The following is a 14,937-nucleotide window of genomic DNA, read 5'->3' as shown; positions in this document are numbered from 1 at the left end:
GGAGGGGGAGGGGAACGCCAGGCTAGGGAGGTGAAGAGGAGCCGACAGGAGAGGCGGCAGCAGAGCCAGAGAAAGAGGTGGGGGGAAAAATCGGGTGTGGGTGTGTGTGTGGAATAAAGAGGGGCAAGTGGGAGAAAAAAGGTAAATTCATATCATGTAGACTTGAACTCTGACATTTTAAAAGTTCCCTACCAGTGGGTAGAAAAGTCGAATAAATGAAAATTTAATAACGGATTAGTCTCCTACCATCCTTTCTCTGACTGGCCCCCAGTTTCAAAATGCTTACCCTTTACCTTTTAAATAGGTTCAAAGGACTGATTGGGAGACGCTGACAATATTACCGCCCGTATGGAATACTACAATAATTATTATAGATCAACTAAAAATGCTTTATTTCCTTTAAAATATAAAATATCACCCATCATTTTTAAACATTAAAATGTACCACCAGTCTTTCCCCACCCCACCCCCCATTTTCTTAAACAAGCAGTTTACGGAGAAACTAACTGTTCAGATACCACTTCCCTTCGGCTAAGCTACCCAACTGACCCTCCCCCACCAAGCCCGCAATCCCCCTCCCTGTCTCTCCAAACATGCCCACACTCTAACACTGCTTCACACAAACTAAAATGCAGGGATTGTGAATCGAAAAGCTACTGAAAAACCCACATACACCTATTAACACCCTCTACCCATATTAAACAACAAATATAGTTAAACTTGTTGGTTCAGATCTGAAAAAAATGGGTGTATATAAAAACAGAAGTTATTTTCAGCAGTTTGTGATAAAAAGCGTCAATCAAAACTGATCAATTTGGAAAGATTTTTTGTCTGTATATTTCCTTTGTTATTTCTCAGGAAAGAGAGCAATCTTTCTCATTTTATTTATGTGGGGGGCTGCTACGGAGAAAAGGTGTAAAACTCCACTGATTTTGCAAGTACAACAAAAGCTGGAAGCTCTGAAAAAATTAGTAATAAAACATTTAGAAGGCATTATTTTTGTAGTAGAAATTGATTACTACTATTGCACTGATTACATTAACTTATAAGGAAGTAATCTGAATGATGGCATTACAGGTTAAACACTTCACATAATATGAAATAGAAAAATTTAAAATAACTTTTTCCATATTTTAAAAATTACCTTAAAAACCAACGTCTGGTATCAGAGAAAAATAATCTAAAAAAGTATTTATGTAAATTGAGCTGAAATACTATTGTTTACATAACAGTAATTAGCATAAAATTCACAGACCAGTATAGTTTTGTTAAACATTTGTGGTAAAACATTTTGTCTGTAAGTTAGTTTTTAATTAGAAAACAGTTTGATCACTATAAAAATCAGAAACAGGCAGGTAGATTCTGAATCCTTGTTTATTGTTAAATGTGATGAAATTCAAACCCATTAATACGTAGATGAAAAGTGTGAAATACCATAACTGAACCACATTGGATGGTATAGTTATGAGAGTCACAGTCTCGCCTGATTGGGGCCTCCAGTATTAGTGGAATTAAGGTAGGGTTCACTGGACTGGTCACTGGTGTCAGAGGTTATCACTCGTTCATTTCCTGAGAGGGACATCAGCCTTTCAAGTTGTGTAGAAGGCTTTTTTCCAACTGGGAACCCTAAGAAATCCTCTAAAATTCATTCACCAAGAATTTAAGGCAAATAAATTTACATACCTGGGGGTGGGGGATAAAAAAAAGGGGAAGAGAAGGGGCAAGGAAAGGGTAGAGGGAGAAGGACAAGAAAGGGAGGAAATTGGAAAGGGAGAGAAGAAAGGAGACACAGAAAATAACCACTCACCAATTCAAGAACATGGCACTGTCTTTTAAACAGATTCATCTTTTCTGCGCCTTCCTCCAAATCTTTTGAGCCTACGATCCTTCTATAAACTGACCATAAGCTCTTAAAGCTCATAGAGTGCTTCTTTCACATAAAACCGTCCTGTGAGTCTCCTAGAATGCTTTCCAATTTGTCACTTTCCTGGTCTTCTGGTTTTAATTTTTTTCTCATTTCCTACTTGTTTTTAGTGCCAGAAAGACCTATGTTTGACTCACAACGCATGTTTTATTCCTACGAAAACCAAATGTTTTATAGCTTGATTTATCATAGTTCTTTCAAAATGTCTTTAAAATGAGTTCAAGTAGCTACAAAAGAATCCTCAACGCACTAGTGGGAAGAATCAAGGAAATAGCCTAGCCTTCTGGTTATCACCATCTTAGGTTTCCCCATTTAAAAAACGAGATACATATTTTCCCTGACTTTTTTGCCCAGTAGTACAAGGGGCCAAAAGAGGTGCCAGAGCCCACCGTTGTTTTCAACTATAAGCAATAAGTGACTTCTATTAAAGCAGAAACAATGCTTCGGTTCTTCTTAAAACTAGGAGGAGGGGCTGTGGCATAGCTGAGAGCCGACTCCACCCGTCCTCTCCTCCCAGCAAATAAGGCGGGGTCTGCCGCCCAGCGCCACCTTAGCGGCCCGGTGCCTTCCCACACAGCTCGCCCCCAGGGTCGCCGGGGCCCCGGCTCGGCAGCTCTGCCCTCCACCTCCCGCCTCCGCAGCTTCCTCTTACCTTTTCTCTCTCCAGTCACCTTTTCCTTTATTCATCACATCTGCACCTCCTCTCTAGAAGTGGAGCCGTTCCAAAGAAGGTTGGTGATTTCTCACTAATTAAGGGACTTTCTACATTTGTCATCTTGTACCGAACACCAAACAAAAGAAACTCTTGCCTTCATCACTATGGCAAAAACACTACGCACAAACTATTTTTACTGAATTTCCTCGCATATATTATTTACAATTGTATCCCTTTATCTGTGAGATGCTACAATCTCCTAAACCTAAGATAAGTGAGGTCAAGGAAAGAAGGGGAATCAAAACCCAAGAAAATGACCACGACCACCCCACCCCCACCAGGCCATGCCTAAAATGGAGCTGCCTTCAAATAAACCCTTGCGCAGTCCTTTCGGGAAGCCACGATGGCAAAGATCGCCGTGCGCCTTTGGAGGATCAAGACAAGACGTTGGCGGGAAGGGCTGAACGCACGGCCGGTGGCGATTTTCGGGAACCCTCCCTATCCTCAGCGTGATCTTTCCTGCCTGAAAGCTACTGACCCGCACGTCGGGCAAATTGTTCCCGATTCCTCCCACTGCGTTTCAATAAACTACTCGGCAATAACTTTCTTGACATTCTTGCAACATGAAGTCAAATGAAAGCACTACCCGACTGGGTGCGTTGGCCTTGTAGTAGAGGCACTTCAGAACGTGGGGGCACTTTGTTTTTGTTTCCAAAAAGCAAAATTCCGTTTTAATCTCATTTAATTTCCTTATCTGAAGACAAAATGCTCTGGCTTAACACAATAGTTCCTTCAGAATTTTTACAAAACTGTAAAAATCTCCTAAAATTTTCCTTAATTGTCTTAACACATTTCCCCAAGAACAATTAAGTAAAATTATGGACAACAGAAACGGATTAGCATAAATTTTAAGTTTTCCAAACTGCCTTTATATTTCAAAAAGCACAAGCACGTATTTGCAAATGTGACCTTCTTTTTGTTTAGTTATGTTTCAGCAAAATATTTAGAGCAACAAAATTAATTCAGAAAAGGGGCATTATTTTAAGACCACAATTTTGTAGAAAGCATCCTTTTTTTAGCTCTTATTTTTTGTCACATAATAGCTGTAGAAAGTATCTTTTTAAAAAATTAGAAGAGCAAAAAATCATATTAACATACTTCTCCCCCAGTGAGAATAAAGATTTTATTATTACCATCCCAAATATTTTCCAAACTGTGCTCAACACTTTCTTAAATGATTTTAATTAGAATAGGTTAGAAAAATCATTAGTAGTACATTTCACATAACTTTGTCCAGAATAGCACAAAAGGAAGTTTCATGTTTTATTTGTAAAATGAAAGTCAGTATTTTTCAACTTTACTACTTGAACATGTATGTTTCATAATTTAAAGATCTTTTGGTAGTAAGTACTCTGAGCCTATGAAAAAAACTCTAATTAATATAAACATGTAATTCTTGCTCCCTCCCCCAAAGCAATGAATAAGTTTATTCTTTAAAACTTAATCTCATCAAAAGAAATTATCAATTTAAATAAGAATGTGGACTGTTCCCAGGTATCTATTTCAATATTTACACTTTGGGTTTATTTGGGGGGACAGGGCAGGTACATTAGAAATGGAAGGAAAAAGAACAGTGGCAGACTAAAAGATGAGCCAAGTGAGAAGAATTCTTCAAGCTCTTAAGATGCCTGTTGGGGAACTAAATTTGTGGAGAAAAAAGCATCCAGCTAGAAACCAGTGGCCAGAGTTCTGGGTCCCATTTACTAATCTTGTGGTCTTGGGCTTATCACTAAGCTTCTCTGCTCCTCTGTTTCCTCATCTGCAAAGTGAGGAGACTGGACCAGTTAACATTCAAAGTCTTTCAGCTTAAAATGTAATCTCTAGAAAAAAAACATTATTTTGGTGAAAGTGGTACCTCTCCCCTCCCACCCCCTTTTTAATCACAAGGAAACACAGACATGAAACTTTATTGCAGTCACTTAACACATTGGTGTTAACATTATTTCCCAACAGAAAAGAAAAAGGTCCCTAGACTGCCCCCAATTTGCCCCCAGAGAAAAACCACAATCAATAATAAGGGGGGGAAATAAAATAAATAAATAAAAAGGAAAAATAATATGGGGAAAGTTAGTTTATTAAAATATTGTAGCAACTTTTGAGAATCTTCTTTTTCATGATATTCATTAGAGCATCATCTCCATGTCAAAGGATTCATTCTGAAAAAAGTGAAGTATTTCTCAAATGGCAATACCTATCATAGTTTCCTCATTAAACCTTTTGGTCCTTATTGTTTTCCTCTTGATACACACAATCCAATATTTGATAAGTTTAATAACATCATTATATTTGTACTTATTAATGCTCATAAGCTTAGCTATATCACAGCTCTTAATGTGTGTCTTTGAAGTAGTGCTAGTTTAGCCAGAGTAATACATTATCATCAAATAAAATCATTACTGGAAAAAAATAGTAATATAAGTTTTAAGTTAATTTCAGTAATATAAGAAAGTATTTATATGTCAAAAATCTAGTTTTAAAATATTAAAAGTTAAAATGACTCAGTTTTGCAGTATAATATTAATAAGTAAATTCTGATACATATTCATGAAAAGCAACAAAAATAGAATTTCCTGGATTAGAGAAATTGCCTCAAAATGTCAAATATATTGCACTATTTATATCAAGGTAAAAAACTTGAAAATAGCACCATGTTTCTCTTTTTAATTTAATGCAACAGATATTTATTAGTGCCTATTTTACTTTGGGAGTCACAAAAATGAACTAGCTGTGAATACTTTTCATTTATCTCCATAAGCATTTAAATATTTATTATCTAGCTTGCTTGAGTTACAGAAAAGGGAATCACAAAATCCAATACTGCTAAAATCAGGGGGAAATGAGTTAATTAGATGATGTCATCCATGTAATTCTTGTGGGAACACCAGTTTTATAGATGGAGTGATCAGGATGGAGTACGTAGGACATGGTACCCATCTTGCCAAAGTAGAAAGTCAGGATGGAGAACTCCTGAGGGCTGTCAAGTTCTTATAAGCCTCTAGTGATCTTTTTAAACACCAGTTAAGCAAAATACTTAATTAAAAAAAAAAGACTAACCTGGGGCTGATGAAACCTGGTTGAATGACCTCATCGTCTTCTGAAGAACCTAAAATCAGAGAGCTCAAGTCAGTACTACATTAATTGCCTATTTAATTGCCTCTTCTTCATCTTAATGGCTCATTAGAAAGCAATAAAATGCCCAGGTTTGAGTCTGTGAAGAGACCTGTAAAGTTTTTTCTTAACAGTTTAAGACTCACCTAGCAAAATTAGATAACCAATTGCCATAAACTTGCCTTTTATTTCTACTAAATGACACTGGTTTAATGAACATTTAAAACATTTAAGACCATTAAGATGTAGTCAAAAAATCCTGATTTCATTAACAATACAGTTTTAAATTTTTTAATATTTAATTTTGTAGTGTAATTTTAAAATTCCCATTTTTTTTCAATCACAGTTAAAATCTACCTAACCTAGAATACTGTTTCTTGATTAAATTATTTGACTATCCTCTTCAGACATATTTTAGAAGATAAATCATGAGAATCTATTTATGGTACCAAACCATTGATATTGGGTTTGGTACATTCAAATGAATGAAAAATTACTATAATGGTAATACATTTAATCACTAAGCATATTTAAAGATATCTAATATGCATTAACCCAGATATTAAAAAGCAAAAACAGTTCTCATTTTTAAAATATGAGTAAGTATTGATGTTTCTAATATATTCACTGGCAGATGCCACAACATAATAAAATTTGCAATAAAGAGGCCACCCAGTAATGAAGTATAGCAATTAGAAGAGAAACTCCTGATGTCCATTGAATTATTATTTTTATCCTTGGGTCAGAGTTATTATATTAGGTTTGGAAAACAAATTGGTGTGAAGATGCATCCACACCTCTGCTACCACCCAGGGTTGTCTTTCCTGCCTTAACTAAGTTTTACATGCTATACCTACTATATCAATGCATGAAAAATAAACCATTATGTGTACATTCTTTAAGTTGCAAAAAGGAAATGGAGAGTTTTCCAAATGCAGAGTTCTACTGAATGTTGACCCAAGAGTCTTCTTACAAAAGATGACAATCCCACTGAGTAAGACTTGAAAAGAACAGATGAAGAATCTGAACAAAAGACATGTGAACCTCTGTACATTAAATCCTTCAGTTATCCTATGTTTACAACCAAAAGACAAGATGACAGACTAATGTTAGGACTAACAAAATCCATTACTAAAACTTACTGAAATAGAGCTTTCCTTTACATTGAGCCTGCATCATTTTATTTTGCACATTTGCTTTATGTGTAGGTGCATTTAATTATTATACATGAATATCTCAGCACAACCCTAGCTTATGCCTTTCTATTCTAATAGCCCCCAGTCTATGCTTAATCCTCTCTGTCTGCTGATATTTACAGAAAAGTTCAAACCAACATATTTTAAAGGTGTGTAAACACAATAGGGTTTGTAAAAAAAACTTTACAAATAATTTGGATAAATTATAAATGGTAGGTTTAATAAAGTCAGAATCAAATAACGTAAGTTAGCTAAATAATGGTATTTAATTCAAAAACTCTAATTATAAACTTCTGGGATTTAAAAAAAAAACCCAATTTGAATGATAAAAATGTTCAGATTTTTTACAATTCAAACTTACTTATGGATTTTGTTATTAATCGTTTTAATATTAATGTCCTTTTCAAAGGAGAATAAGATGGAATTATTTCACAAATATATTTCACTGATGTTAAGTAATGACTTAAAATTTTTCAAAAACAAAAGAGTTGGTAAGTTTAAATTTGGATATTACAATCTATTCATCCAATATTTACTGAACAATTATGATAGGAATGAGATAAATGGTATATAAAATATTTACAATTTTAAATGTTCATATTCTTACTCTAGATGACTACTTTTTGAGAGGAAATAATAAGGAATTAAAATAATTCTTTAAGTGCATGAATACTCCAAAAATAGCTATTTATATTTTATACTTGGGTACTTTTATTTAATAATTTTTCATAAAATGTTTTACATAATAGTTCATTAATTTTTCTTAGAAAACAAAAATCTAATGAAAACTGTGAAATCCTGACATACTTTTCTGCCCCTTCAGTAAAATAATCCCTATTCATCATTTAGATCTCCACTTAGAGCTTTTTTTTCTTACTGTTACATACTGAGTACAATGTCTCTACCATGTCATACTGTATTGTAATTTACTATAATAATCCATGGAAGATGTTCTCTCTCCCAATTTACTTCTATGATCTGTGGTGACAGAGATTGTGTACATTTAGCTCACTGTTGTAATTCTGGCATTAGTTAGTATTTTATTATATTTTTTGAATGAATCAATGACTTGCCACTGGGTTGACTATCTCTAGGATGGCTTTTATTTTAAAAAATGGAATTATATACAAAATTTTTTAAAAACTATCTTTTCATAAAAAAGAATGTGATAGGCAATTAATCTTTTGATTATTACAAATATAAAATAATGCCAGTTATTTTATTTTATTTTAAATATATGGATTTACTGCTTTAGGGCTGCCAAACTTATAAACATTATCCATTACAAACATTCTTAGATTTCATATTTCCTATTAGAATGTGTAACAATATTCTTCTCAAGTACATTACATATTGTTCATTGTTAAAATCCACTATTGTAACTAAATGTAAAGGAAAATGACTGCTACCATGAATTATATACTGTAATTCATTCAAAAATTTCCAAGCTGTTAAGCCCAGAGAATTGAGTAATGAATAAAAATAAAATACTACTATATAACAGATCACTCAAAACTTTATTTCAATTCAATGCACATCGTGTTAACTTTTACTTCTAATATTAATAAAATGCAAGTTACTTTAAGCCAGCAAAAAATGATTTAACAATCAAGAATAATATTCACCATAACAAAAGAAAAATTATTTCATTATTCTGACAGTCACAATTTTTAAGCACTTAAAAAATATTTAAGATAATTTATGTTTCTGTTATAATCAGTATTTTCTAAAATAATATAAGTGTGAAGTACATTATAACTTACTAAATATTCACTTTATGGTTTATAACAAAAATTAATCTATTTACAGTATGTCACAGCTATCACTGAACTAAATACATTCTTTGGGAAGCAAAGTAGACAACAATGTGCTTTTCTTTCTTAGAAGAATAGCTGGGGAAAAAGTTTTTAAATACTACTGCTTAAACTCATATAGCAAGCATACTACACAAACAGTAAAACCTAAAGCACAGTACTTATTTATACTAACTACACTTAAAATATAACATAGACACATATCAAATAAAATATTAAATGTGGATGGAAGTTCAACACTGAAGTGAATGTGGGTGCTTTATAAAAGTATTTTCTTACACTGTCCTCTAAAGAAACATTTCATATATTATTAAAACCCTTTCACTCTAATTATTTTTTGCAAATTAGTCAATACACAAATACTACCTAAGCAAGATCAGGATAAATTATTTTGCAATTTAACTGAACATCCTACTACAATTTTAGCTATAACTGGAAATGTTGCTGATGTATCCTCAATGATATATAGGTACAGAAAATTTAAAGAAAATAATCTACTTAAAATGAAAGTAAAACAAATATTTACATGTGACTTGTTATACAATTCAAAAATCTTAGGTTATTGGAGTTTTCAAACAGGAAGCTTCACAGTGAAAGATTTTGAAAATTACTTTGAGAGAATAAAAAATTTTATATTAGGAAAAATTTCAAAGTTGCATTCTTTTTTACATGTACAAAGTAAATGATTTAATTTATAATACATTATATGAAACACTTAACCTTAGAGGATAATATTTGTAATACTGCTGAACTGCAGAGATAAATTTAACTTTCTCAATCATTTTACAAATTGGAATGTTATTGGTTTCACATAAGGTATGGGCAGCTCTATCATTCTCTTCAAATACTGTAATAAAAAAGAATTTACTCTAGAAAATGAAAAACTTCAATGAATAATAATTTAAGGCAACTGGCATACTGTCAAGATTGTTTAACAGCAATGATTATGGCACAAATATTAATTGGTAAACAAAATTCTTTGACTTAAATGTAAATGTTATAACACAGTTGAGCCACATAACAGTTGGTTTTGCTAATGAAAATATTTTCCATTTTCCAACATATGAAACAATAGTTTTATATAATACAGCTCAGTCATTGTTTAGGTGACATTAAATAGAAGAAAAATTTTAAAAAGCAATAACAGTTTTAAATTTTAAAAAAAGCCAAAATAGTGGCAAAATTCCTGCCTTAAAAAAACTGGCCACAATATTTTGAAGGCCCACCATAACTTTAAGATAAAAACTTTAAAGCAGCTTCCTGATATAGTAAACAAAATGATTCTAAGTAAAACTAAACACTTCTATTTAATAACAATATTAACAAGAAAATTTTATTTGACATACATTTCAAGTTTTAATACACAACATTCTTAATGGTTAAAACTTTATAACATCACCAGAGATTAACTAAATGAGAACTTTAGTGCATTCTAAATATTTTCAATAAACACTTTAATGAGAATAAAGAGATGCTTTAGAGGTTGCTCATCTTTACATCACTGAAAGTGACCTAATGAGGTAATAAATGTAATATTAAATAAAATAGGATTTTAACTAACAGAGGAAGAGATACTAACAAACTAATGCAAGAAAGATAAAACATAATTTACAGTTTTTCTAAAATTTTATATCTATAAAAAATGAAAGTATTTTCAACCAATACAGTTTAGAATATTTCACTTGAGATGTTTTGAGTCTGAACAAATGCTGCATCAAAAATATTATTTGAAAAACACAAAAGCATTTTAGCTCTTGCATTCACAAATAAGTCTGTAAAGGAAATACTGATTTGAAAATATCTAGAAAATTTTAAACATGTTTTTCTACCATTAGAACTGGCCATTCAACACTAAGTCCTTTTTCCCATATAATTAAGCTTTTGTTCAGCTATGAAAAAGCTAGAAACTGATTGCTTGAAAATGAGCTGCATGCCCTTTGTCCTGGTTTGTCACCTTTGACCCCTAATTTGATGATCCTGCATATCAACCCATTCTATTTTTAGAAAAATAATGTCAAAGTCCTGAGCTTAAAATAGTACTTTTTCTGAAATATTAAATGGATTACAACATTCCTTTTCAGGTAATTTCTGTAATGGCTTCATACCAGTTTCATTTCACACAATGTAGAGCACAATAATACTGTAAACAGTGAAAGCCTGGTATTTGTCCCGCTTCAAACAATAGAAAATTTCCCAAAAGTGCTAGGTCAAGATCATTATAATTTCAAAATTTATATTCTTCTCCTTATTTAGAAAATTGGTTATATTATTTTTTCCAACTGGAATTTATTTCATGAGTGATTTTTAAGTTTGATAATCACATATTTTGATACTGGTTTTGATAGTGCCAGAATATGAACCTGAATCAAAAATTGCAAATATCAAGTTCATACTCTACCTTACAGCAGTGTCAACTAAAATTGTACCATTTTTGAGTTAACTTACTAGTAGCTTAAACTGGTTTTAATATCTTATTATCTACCAGTGGCAGCTTTCAAAGAAAGAGAAAACCTCTAGCATTGATCTTATTGATTTTACTGACATTATTCAAAAATCAATGTTATACAGTAAATTAATATACTTCAGGGATAAAATTTCTCTGTCACAATTTCTGGATGATTCCAATTCAACTAGGTAAAAAGCAAAAAAATAAAAATATATATGAAATATGTATATGTTTATATTTCCTACAGTCATGATGCTACTTGAACCCCTACACAATTTCTGTGTACTATACAGTTTTCAGTCAGATTTAGCAGTGACCAATATGGCTGTCTTGATTCAGCACTATGGCCAGCGACTTCATCCAGCATCATTGTGTCAGAGAAATGCAACACAATACATGTACATACATGTTCATGGTGGGCAATTTTTTCAAAACAATGTGATTCTATATGTCATATATTCTAAGACATGTTCATATAAATCAATCTTAGGTATTTGAATGTAAAGAATTGTCATTGTTCTGCTAGGCAAGCTAGAAATTCTTTACCTTGTAGTTCATCGAAATCAGTACATATTTGTAAAGAAAATATGGTCCCTTTAAAAGGCAAGAAAATCAAGTACAGGTTCTAAAGTATTTAAACAAGAAAAATTTGAGCCTTTGATAATTTTTAAAGAAAATTAAATTCTATTTAAAATATCAAAGAAGAAAATCCTTTTAACTGACCAAAAATTTGTAATGCCTCTTTCACAATCAATAATTAAATTACTTCTAAATTGATTCATCTCTGTATCCCCACGTTTCTGTCTTTTAATCAACTCAACTATGGATTAAGAGAAATGCTTATAAATCATTTCCTGAGTTTGCTAAGATTCTCCCCAAATTTGGTAGCTGTGCCTAATACTGCAATTATTTTAAAGAAACATCAGTCTCATACTTGAAGACTGCTATGCATATATGTTTCAATTAATAACTTATTTTCTTTTTTAATCATGACTTGTAAATTATGACAGCAGTGTGTTACAAGCACCAAAAAAGCGAGCAGATCAAATAGATACCAAGCATTGTCAAACTTTCAGGCAGGTAAGATCTGTTTAATCTTCTCTTTCCTCAGAGTAAACAAGAAAAAAAAAAAACTACCTTAAATCCACTTCACTCTGGGAATTTACATGTGCAACACACTTTAAAATAAGTTATTGTGAAGACTAACTTTAAGCATTACTATTTTAAATCTCAATCTGCTTCACTTACAAAGAAGACTGACTATATCTCCCCCCCATAGCCCAGATTTTTTATTTAAATCCTGATTAATTTCACAAGAAACTTTTTTCATTGTTTCTGAAAAAAGCATGACATAAAACATATCTAATAAGACACTCTGCATTCTGACAAAGATTAATGAGAATATAACCATTGAATCATTTGGTTCCAGATTAATTGAGAAGCACCTATAAACAGTTCCAATAAGCAATACACACTTACAAACTGATTCAATTCCTTGAATTTTTATGACCTTATTTTATCAAGTGATCCTATGTGTAAAATGGAAAAGGCAAATACAACTTTTTATTCATTGGTAGTATCATTCCCCTCCCCACTAAATAATAGAAAGAGGCCTTGTGTCAGTTTAATTCCTAAAGCTCTTTAGGAAATTAGGCACACCGGATTATTGTATTTCATACATACAAAGATAAATAATTTGGGAAGACCTGCCCCCAAAATGGGCATGGGTCTAATTAGTATTCTAAATGGAATACCGATTATTACATGCTCTTTTCTTAATTCATAGTCTGACTCCTCTATCAAATCTGTGCAAATCCACAGCAGAGGGAAAAAGGCATAAGTTTCGTAACAAATTTTTATTTTTTAAATTACACAAATTGCCACATAGTTCCAAGAATTTAATTAATTTTTAAAATTTCCCTGAAAGCATTCATAAAATTAAATAAAATTGTGTTTTATAACTTATTGTGGGACTTAAAATTTGCTTTTCTAAAAAGCGTTTTTTGCATCATCACCTAGCTAAATATGGTTATAATCTGCACAAAAAAATTAAGATTTTCTTCATCAGAGTAAAAATCACTTTAAGTCATACATTTCCAGCAATGTTGTACAATGTTTTAAGTTTATTCAAATACTAGTTGTCCTGTGTAATTTTCACTTCCACAATATTTGTGATCAAGAACTAAAAACTACAATAAAACACGAGCATAATTTATTTTTCCCTTGCATTAACAATTATAGGAATAAAAATCCTCAGTAGAGAATTTAGGTCTATGAACAGTAATAATACTTGGTAATCTAAAAACCTATGGATAGAAACAAATCCACAGAAAGAACTGAGGGGAACTCAAAGCAACACAGGCACCTAAGATTTCACTCTGTGTTACATGAAACAATTCAAAATGGCGGACTTACTATTACTTACATTTAAGAAATTTCCGCAATGAGGACACTAAATACATACTGTAAGATGTTATTCGAAAACACTCAATATTTACCAACTGGCTAGTTAAAAAAAAAGTTTTTGGAGTACAAATCCTCGTAAAGCACCGCATCCAGTGATCCAGTCAGTAGTCAGTTAATGCTCCTGCAAATGTATCATTTCTTCTTTGGTTTTTCCTCTTGAAAAACAACCTAAATCCAAGTGCGTTTTTCTCCGTTCTCTCCAAATCCTTAATTTTAATTCATGAATTTGTATCACCGATACCGAAGCAAAAAGGATCCCCGACGCCTGCCCGGTACAAAGCAGCTCGCTTTGCGGAGAGCGCGAAGGGCGGGCGCGGGCGCCCCCTGGCGGCCCGGCCCAGGGCGTCCGAGGCGCCCGCAGGGGCCGTGCGGACCCGCCGCCGGGACCCCGGCCCGCGCCGCACCCTTGCGCCCGGGGACGCCCGCGCTCCTCCCCTCCCCACCCCGCCCTCCCGCTCTAAGCCGGCTCCCGCCGCCGGGCGGCGACTGCAGCGGTGAGCCCGGGCGGCTACTCTGGCGACCCACTGCCCACACCGGGCGCCGACCCAGCCGCGCGGAGCAGGGAGAGAAAGGTGTGAACCCGGAAGTACATCGACCGCCCGCGTCTCAGTGGCAACACCAGGGCAATAAATCAGGGCCGGCGAAGGAAGGGCGCGGCGCTCCGGCTCCCTAACGGCAACTTGCTGCGAGACCTGTCACTTCCCCACGGTGCCCAGTCCTCGCCCCTCCCCGGCGCTCGCGCCTCCTCTTTCCTTCCTGCTCCTCGGCACGGAGCTCCCCTCGACGTTGCTCACGTGCCAGACCCGGGACCACGAGCGGCGTCCGCACCCGCACGCACACCCGGCCACGCTCGCACTCGCGCGGCCGCGGGGCCGGCTGCTTACCTCCGGGGCCTCATGGTCGCGTCGCTAGCCTGGGTGTGAGTGGGCGAGGGTGTGAGTATGTGTGTGGCGTTCAGTACCGGAGGACTGGGCGGAGGAAGGGACCTGGAGGTTGTCACTTCCTGGGGGAGCGCGGCGGCCGGGAGACCCGGGATGCGCGCGGCGGGGCTGGGAGGGTCAGCACATTGTGAGCCGGCGAGGGGACGCGGCGCGGAGGAGCCGGGCGGCGCGCGGCTGCCGAACGCAGAATCCGCTATCGCCGCCGCTTGTCCGCCGCAGCCCGGCGCGTGGCGGGGAGCGGGGAGGAGGGGGCTAGGAGTGGGGGGGAGGGGGCGGCGGCGGCACTAGGAGCTTCCACTCGAGCCCTGCGTCAGGCGGCGGCACGCG

This window comes from Lemur catta, chromosome 2, assembly GCF_020740605.2.
Source record: "Lemur catta isolate mLemCat1 chromosome 2, mLemCat1.pri, whole genome shotgun sequence".
NCBI lineage: Eukaryota > Metazoa > Chordata > Mammalia > Primates > Lemuridae > Lemur > Lemur catta.
Note: the sequence above shows the minus strand (reverse complement) of the source record.